The 8,535-nt window shown below is 39.0% G+C and overlaps 1 pseudogene; it reads left to right on the forward strand.

Annotated features, from left to right (window-relative positions):
- The first annotated feature begins 3,364 nt into the window (after positions 1 to 3,364).
- On the forward strand, positions 3,365 to 3,852 carry LOC122708514 (annotated as a pseudogene).
- The last annotated feature ends 4,683 nt before the right edge of the window (positions 3,853 to 8,535 follow it).

Genomic DNA, 8,535 nt, shown 5'->3' on the forward strand with positions numbered 1-8,535 from the left:
AAGTAGCTTTGGAAATGAAATAAGAGTACAGACAAAAGAAACTCTACATAATCACTGTATTCTAGTTGTACTCTAATTCTTTCCCATGACTTTACAGATTAACAGTTCTCATAATCTATACATGTGTAGTGGAAGTGAGTGATTGGGTAAATGAATAGGTAAATGGTCATGGTTTCTCACTGTTGGAGTGGGAGGTTACAAATGAGTAAGAAGAGGCTAGGATGATTCACTTCTTAATGGATTAGAGTGGAAGGGGAAGGAAATGGGATGAATTTATATTTAACTTAATATACATACCATATAGATGGTTACATATAGAACTATTTATAGATGTGTGTGTGTGTGTGTGTGTGTGTGGTTTAGTATACACACACACACAGTTTTTCTTCTGTCAGCTGAGCAGGCCTAGAAGCTACAACATCCCAATATCAGTGAGCATATCCAGCACCCAGATCTTGGTTTCCAATACTCCTCTCCAACAAAAGGAACCAGGACTCCTTGGAAAAATGGATGGTTCAAGAGTTGGGGCAGGAAATACACAAATAAGCCTGGGATCAAAAAGTAGGAAAGTGCTCACACATACATAATGCACACACAATGGTGAGGGCATGTCCAAGAGCAAGGATGACAACCGGAAAAGCTCCTAACAGCCGAAGTTGGAACAAGTTGAGCAACTATAGTAACACTGGATTATAACTCAAAGTATAAAATAGATGCTCCTGAATTCATACTGATACAAATAAGGATTAAATAAATAAGCAGAGGAGACTAGTCAAATCTCTTGTACAGAAGAATTCCAAATAATTTATGCACATAATCTGCCCTCAAGAAGTAGAGGGTAACACCCAGTCCTTAAATACGGGTTGTGCATAGTGACTTCCTTCCAAAGATTACAGGGTTGAGAATGGATGGAAAGATTCACTTTAGAAGGGAGAAATCTGACAATCGGTGTCTCAGTCAGGTAATCAAAGTTAATATCATTAATGATAAGCCATGTTGATATCATGTCCTTTGGATATAATATGATGAGAATGGTGCTGTTCCTCTGTAGTCTTTCTCTCCAAAACATGTAACCCAAGTGTTATCACTAAAGAAACATCAGAGAAATCCCAGTTGAAAGACATTTTACAAAATACCTGAAAAGTATTTCTCAAAATTGTGAAGATAATAATAAAAAACACAAAAAGCTTGAGAAGTTGTCGTAGCTAAGAGGAGCCTAAGGAGATATGACTACTAGATAGAAAGTTTATTTTTTAAATCCATGGAAACAATAAATGTTAGATAATGCTAGCTAGAACACAGAACACCTTAAAGAATCTACTCAAATAAAATATATAGAAAAGGGATAAATTGGGAATTGGGATGGACATATACACACTACTATAAAATGGATAACTAATAAGAACCTACTGTATAACAGTAGGAACTCTCCTCAGTACTCTCTAAAGACATTCATGGGAATAGAATCTAAAAAAGAGTGGATATATGTATATGTATAACTGATTCACTTTGCTGTATAGCGGGAACTAACACAACCTTGTAAATCAACTATACTCCAGTAGAAATTAGTTAAACTAAAATGTATAGAAATACTTTCTGATAGGAATTTTTCATTCAAATTCATTCATTATAAGTACAGACTGGGGGTAATAAAGCTGGATCTTTGGATGAACAAACGATAGAAAAGTATACATTTTAGTAAAATCTTATTTTAGGGTGACAAAATAATCTCATCAAATTCTTATTAAAAGAAGATGATTAGAAACTAGTGTGAATCATATCTTTTCTAGTATCACCACTTCTAATTTAAACATTTAAGCCTACAAATAATATGAAAAGACATTAGATGTTATTCTTGTTGAGTATTAAAACACTTGGGGAAAATGAAAATTTCCTCCTGGAATAAACTCATAACGTTTTATGCCCCAAAAGTTTAAAAAGCAGTTTAATCCCAGACCCATTTCCTCCCTCACCACACAGCTGGTAAACTGTCTGTTCTGCACCACAGCAGAAACCTGAAGCTTCACTATCTGAAGAAGATAAAATAAGGATTTCCAGACAGGAAGACAACAGACATAGATGACTATGGAGTATTTAAAATAAGGATGCAATGGAAATTTACTCATTAGATGTTGAACCTTCTAGGCTTCTTCTCCCACTCAAATCCCAAACTACTAGTAGCCATGTTTACGAGGTCCAGCAAGGACTGGATAAGAAGTCTCCCCTCAAAAATGTTGACCCAATTACCCTAGAGAGAAGCACGCCCTCCCCTTCCCCACATCCCAAAACACAAACACAGACAGAGTGTACAGTCAGATTCTGGTGTCTTGTCAGACAAGAAGGCAAACAAGAATGCCCTGTTGTTAGGGGAGAGCCTCTACTAAGAAATAAAAGCGCTTTGGAAAAAAACAGAAGCTTGCAGGGAGAGGAACACTTCAGGAAAAAATTGTCATGAATATCTTCAGAGAGACAAGAAGAATTATTCTATACACAAAGCAAAAAGAAGAAACTATTAAAAAGAAAATTTAGAGAACAAAAATGAACTCTTAGAACTTAAACACATAATAATAAAAGCTCAGTACATTAATAAAATAAAAAGACATGTCAAAGACTGGGAGAAAATATTTGCAAAACACAATTTGATAGAGGCTTATGTCTAAAATACACAAAGAATTCTTAAAACTGAATAAAGAAACCAACCAACTAAAAAATAGGCAAAAGATGTGAACAGATACCTCCTCAAAGAAGATATATTGATGGCAAATAAACATATGAAAAGATGCTCAAAACTATATGTCAGTGACTTACAAATTAAAATAGTGAGATACCACTATACACCTTGAAGAAGGAAATGGCAACCCACTCCAGTATTCTTGCCTGGAAAATCCCATGGAAGGAGGAAACTGGTAGGCTACAGTCCATGGGGTTGCAAAGAGCTGGACATGACTGAGCGACTTCACTTTCATTTTTCTTTCACTATACACTTATTAGAATATCTGAAAGCCTGATCATACCAAATGCTGGTGAAGATGTGGAATGACAGGAACTCTTTTATTAATTGCTGGTGGGAATGCAAAATGGTACAGCCACTTTGGAAGACAGTTTGAAATTTCTTACAAAGCTGAGCATAGATTTACCATACAATCCAGAGATGGTGCTCCTTGGTATTCACTTAAATGAGTCGAAAAACTAAATCCACACAAAAAACCTACACACAAAGTTTTATAGCAACTTTATTCATAGTTGCCAAAAGCTAGAATCAACCAAGATTCCCTTCAGTAGATGAATTAAAAAGTATCATTACAGCCCAGTCTCTCGGCTCCTTCGCAGTAGCTGTCTCTGGCCTTTTTATGTCTTCATTTCCATGACTCAAATTTACTGCCTGTCCTCTGAAGAAGGGAAGCTTTTTTTGGGAGGACTTAACTTCAACCCTGATGGGCAAGTTCTGGAGGATCATTTCAGCAGCTTCTGACCTGTTTCTGAGGAGGCCATTGTCAAAGACTGGAAGACATAGCTATCCCAGGGTTTTGGTTTCATCACCTTCAACAGTCCAGAGTGTGCCTCAGATGCCATGAGAACCTTGAATGAAAAGTCTCTGATAGTTGTCAGATCTATGTAGACCACTCGGGCAAGTTGGCCCTGGGGAACAAGAGGAGGTGACTTTGAGCCTGTGGGTGTGGTCACAGTTACTCTAGAGGAGGTGGCGACCGGGACTATGGAAGTGGCAGGTATGACAGTTGACCTGGAGGATATGGATATGGACATGGAAGGTTCAGAGACTATGGTGGCAGAAGTCAGGGTGGTTATGACCACTGTTTAGGAGGAAATTACAGGGACAATTATGACAACTGAGATGCATGCACATCCCATGTAGATACACGAGGAATAAAACTTCTAATCCAGGACCATCCTTCCAAATGGTTGTATTTATAAAAATTTTTGGAGCTGCACGGAAACATCTGTTTTTAGTACATCTACCTCTTTTTTTCAATTGAGCTCCCAAGGTAGCTTGTTAAAGACCTTTCAGAAAGCTCCATGTGTTTTTAAAAAATTTTTCTCCCATTTAAAGAAAAATTCTGAGACATTTGTAGAGTCTGGGTATTTTTTCCTTTCTTTACCACTTTTTCAGTTCAGGCTCCCAGGATTATTGGTTCCGACCAAAAAAAAAAAAAAAGTTTAACTAGACGGATTGTTTTTAATAAAGTGCACCTAGGAACATTTTTAAAAAACCTGTACACAATGTTTAATCATGGTTGGGAAATAATTTCCAGCTGTTAACTATAAGAAATCAAGGACATGATTGAAATGTGAAGTGAAGTATTAGTTGCTCAGTTGTTTCAGATGCTTTGTGACCCCATGGACTATAGCCTGGCAGGTTCCTCTGTGCTTGGAATTCTCCAGGCAAGAATACTGGAGTGTGTTGCCATTCTCTTCTCCAGCGGATCTTTCCAATCCAGGGATTGAACCTAGGTCTCCTGCATTGCAGGCAGATTCTTCACCATCTGAGCTACCAGGGAAGGCAAAGAACATGATTACTGAGAGTTTTTTTTCCTCCAGCACTCTGTCTGATTATATGGACATTTCCTAAAAATATTTGTTATGTCATTTCTTTTTGTTTGTTTGTTTGGCTGTGCTGCATGGATTGCAGGATTTTAGTTCCCTGACCAGGGATTGAACCTGGGCAATAGCAATGAGAGATGGAATTCGTAACCCCTAGGCTGCTGGGAAACTCTCTCATTTTTTTCTTGATACTAGAAGTAAAAAATGTTCTGTTCTGTCTCACGTAACATTTAGAATGTCCTTCACCAGGATGATTAAAAAGATGAAACCTGAAAGCAAAACAAAAAATACCAACACAAGCAAGTTATTTTGAAATATGCAAGTAAATACCAGAAGAATTGTTTAAAGAGTTGAAAGTGTTGCCTCTGGGGAAAAATAAATAGTGAGGATGGGGTGAAAAACTAGGTTTTGTTGTAATGAAAGAAGAATTTGCCTCTTAAACCATGTTAGTGGCTCACTGTGATAAAAATTAGAAAATAAAAATTTAAAAAAATTACTGTAAGGAAGATGCACATATAGACTGAGCACCGACTCGGAGTCAGTGCTGCTCCAGACCTGCTCTCATGCTTTGTCTCCTGTAAACCCCGTCACCACAGGCATCTATCACTTTCCTAAGATCCAGACGAGGAAACAGAGGCCCAGAGACGCCAAGAGCCTGCCTGGGGACACACGTCTGAAAGCTGCTCAATCCATTCATTCCCCTGTTTCTACCACTTTGAGCAGCTCCTACCGGCACATTATTATCGTTATCTTTTTCTCTGGGTTAGTTCCTCTAAGGAGAAAAGGTCTTCCCCCAAAGCCTTCCTCCAGCCTCTGCTGACTTGGGGACAGGACTTTGTCAGTGATTTGATACAACCCAGATGGAAGGTTCCACTTGGCTCCCAAGGCATGCCTTTTGGGAACACTGAGATTTGCAGATAAGCCTTGGGATGCGAGTGGGGAACTAGTAAATAGGAGGGGCTAGATTATGAAGGCTGGGAGTAGGGCAGTCACTTAGGGATGAGTGTGAACCTGACGGCGCAGCTCCTCCACAGCTGTCAGGCCCATGGCCAGGGTTTGGGGCTCGGCCACCAGCCCAGAATCTTAGAGGCAGAGATACATGCGCTCCACCCATCCACAAATTCCGGAAACGCTTTTGAAGACCCAGGGGCAGGCAGTGGGGTGGGAGCTAGGGTATGGTGTTGAATCAGATACAGACCTCTGCCTTGAAAGGTTCATAGACTAGCAAATGAGACAGAAACATGTACAGATGGATAGCCAAATATTTATGATCCAGTGGGATCATAAATAAACATTACAGGGACAGAGTACAGGAAGAAGACAAAAGAAGGGTCCTTGTTATGGAGGAACTGACATGGGGCTGGGTCGTGATAAATGAACAGACGCATGCCAGCAAAAGAAGCTGGGAGGGGCCCCTTAGGCAGAGAAAAGAGCAGGTGCAAAGGCATAGCAGCTTGAATGGATGGTGAATCACAGAAGCAGAGTGAAAGGCGCTCTCAAGGCTCTTTGGAGCAGCCCCGTGGAGGTCGGAAGAGCTAGTGTCCTGAGATATGGCATTCATTCCTGATCGCTCTCCTTCCTCGTGCTGTGACCTAAACAAAGTCATCTTGCCTCTCTGAGCCTCAGTTTCCTCATCTATTATAATGGTGATGGTGTATTTTGATTTTTTTGACAACATGAAAATAATATATTACATTGTAGTTTTTTTTTAATTAAAAAAATGTTATGCCCATGTATGTCACAGAAAACAAGTTTCTTGCTCCAGTCCTTTCTACCCCTGACTCATTTCCTCAAGGAAACCTCTTTTAACCATTTATCTTATTATTTAGGTGATAAGCCTCTGAAACACTAAATAAAATGCTGATGGTTCCATTTATTTTTTAAATATGTGTTTATCTTATTTATTTGGCGGTGCCGAGTCTTAGTTGCAGCAAGAACATGGGATCTTCAACCTGCAGTTGTGGCATGTGGAATCTTTAGTTGCAATATGCGAACTCTTCGTCAGCATGTCCCCTGACCAGGGAACTAGAACCCAGGCCCTCTGCATTGGGAATGCAGAGTTTTAGCCAGTGGACCGCCAGGGAAGTCCTATGGTTCCATTTGTTGATTTACGGACTTCAGGTAATCTATTGATTCCACGGTATGAAAAACAAAAATTTAGTTCACAAAAACACCCTCCTTTTTTTCTTCCTCCGTTTCGCTCGCCTGCCTGTGTATCTATCTAGTCTATGTCTTTTGTTTACCTCTGAACATTTAAAGAATGTACTTACACTTCTATCCCTTGTTTCACCAACTCTAGTCAATATCTCAACAATCTTGTATGTGAATGAAGCTATTAACACATGTACTTTTTATTTCATTTCCCCACCTCTAACACAAGTATTCCACTGACTATACATTTATTTTTATATTGTCAAAAATTTTAACATTGGCATTCTATCTTCAGTCATCACTAAGTTTCTATGCTCTGTCTGTAAATTGCTTCTAAAAATCAAAAATAGTGTTTATATTCTTATGACTACATATAGTTTCCTATGTAATCAATAGGATGCTGTAATTACACTGTGAGGCAAATGTGATAACCAAGACACTACGGAAACTATAATTACATTGTCTCTCTCTCTTTTTTTTTTTTTTGCTTTTTTCCCTTGGAGCTTATAATTGCCTTTCTTTTTTCCTTATATTGTCTTATTTTGCCCTGTCCCTAAGTTTTTCCAGTGTCTCCAGGATAATATGGAATCTACAGAATTTCTAGATTGTAAGCGCCTCGGGAACTGGCATTTTCCTTTGTTTGGGCACTGTTAATGTATCCTCAATCTGCCATCTTGAACCTGAAGTCAGAATAGTTTTCAATCTACCTCTCAAGACTATTTTAAAACTACAGTTGTACCAAAACAACTTTATAAATGTCAAGAACTATCAATGTAAAACTATTATTTCCATCATTTCTATTTAATTTTATTATTTTTGTTTGAATGCAGTAAGCTTCTCCATCACCTCCCAGATGAATGACTCTTCAAACTCTGTGTGTGGTAACGAGAGGCTCACTTTCTATATTTAGGCATCTCTGATTCCTAGGATATCTTTCCTCTATTAAGCTTAAATTTTCCTCTCTGGAAGTTCTTGCTGTTGGGTCTAGCTCTTCTTTCTAGTGTCTCAGAGTGTAGGGCAGCTCACCTCTTCATGGACCGGTCCTTCAGGACAGTCACATCACGACCTTCTTGGTGTGCATGTGTAGAGTGTACTCCCAGCTCCTCCCTTCATCACCCCACCACGCAACTTTCCACCCTTCACTCGCCTGACCCTGCTGCCCAAAGGGCAGCACCTACAACTGTCCACAGATTCTAGGCCCATCTGAGTCCTCACAGCAGACAGTAGGTATATGAATGGTATTATTTTCTTAAACTCTCAACCCTTAAAACATCATGGGAACCAAATATGGAAAACCACCACCTCTCTCTTTGATTTAAAATTTCACGTGTTGCTAATACACAAAATACGTACCAAAAGTCCAGTATTGATACTCTGCCTTAGTACTGCAATCACAACACAGCCCCCTAGCATGGAGTTGTTCTCAAACCAGGTCCTCACATCAGCTTGCTCCCCAAACTCCAGCCCAAGAACACAAGCTGGTCTGTGGTGAATTTTTCATTTGTTTGCACAAAACAGAAAAACTGAGGGCAACAGAATGAAAGTTCCATAAAGTTAAATTTATTAATGTAGAGGACTTTTCTTTATTTGGACACTCTGTTCCTCTTCTTATTTTGGTATTAAAATAAAAAGTGTCGATATTAAAATGTGTATTATAACTGTTTTATAACATGATGAGTGATTCCCACTCAAAGGTTCCAGGAACTACATTTTGGGAAAACTGAAGTGCAGATCAGATCATATTTTAATGGACTTCTTGGAAACCAAAATGTGGGGAGTCTTATGTAGTCTTCCAAATTGCAGACTGCGGGGGGTAGGTGTTGC

Source organism: Cervus elaphus, chromosome 15 (assembly GCF_910594005.1).
Source record: "Cervus elaphus chromosome 15, mCerEla1.1, whole genome shotgun sequence".
Taxonomy (NCBI): domain Eukaryota; kingdom Metazoa; phylum Chordata; class Mammalia; order Artiodactyla; family Cervidae; genus Cervus; species Cervus elaphus.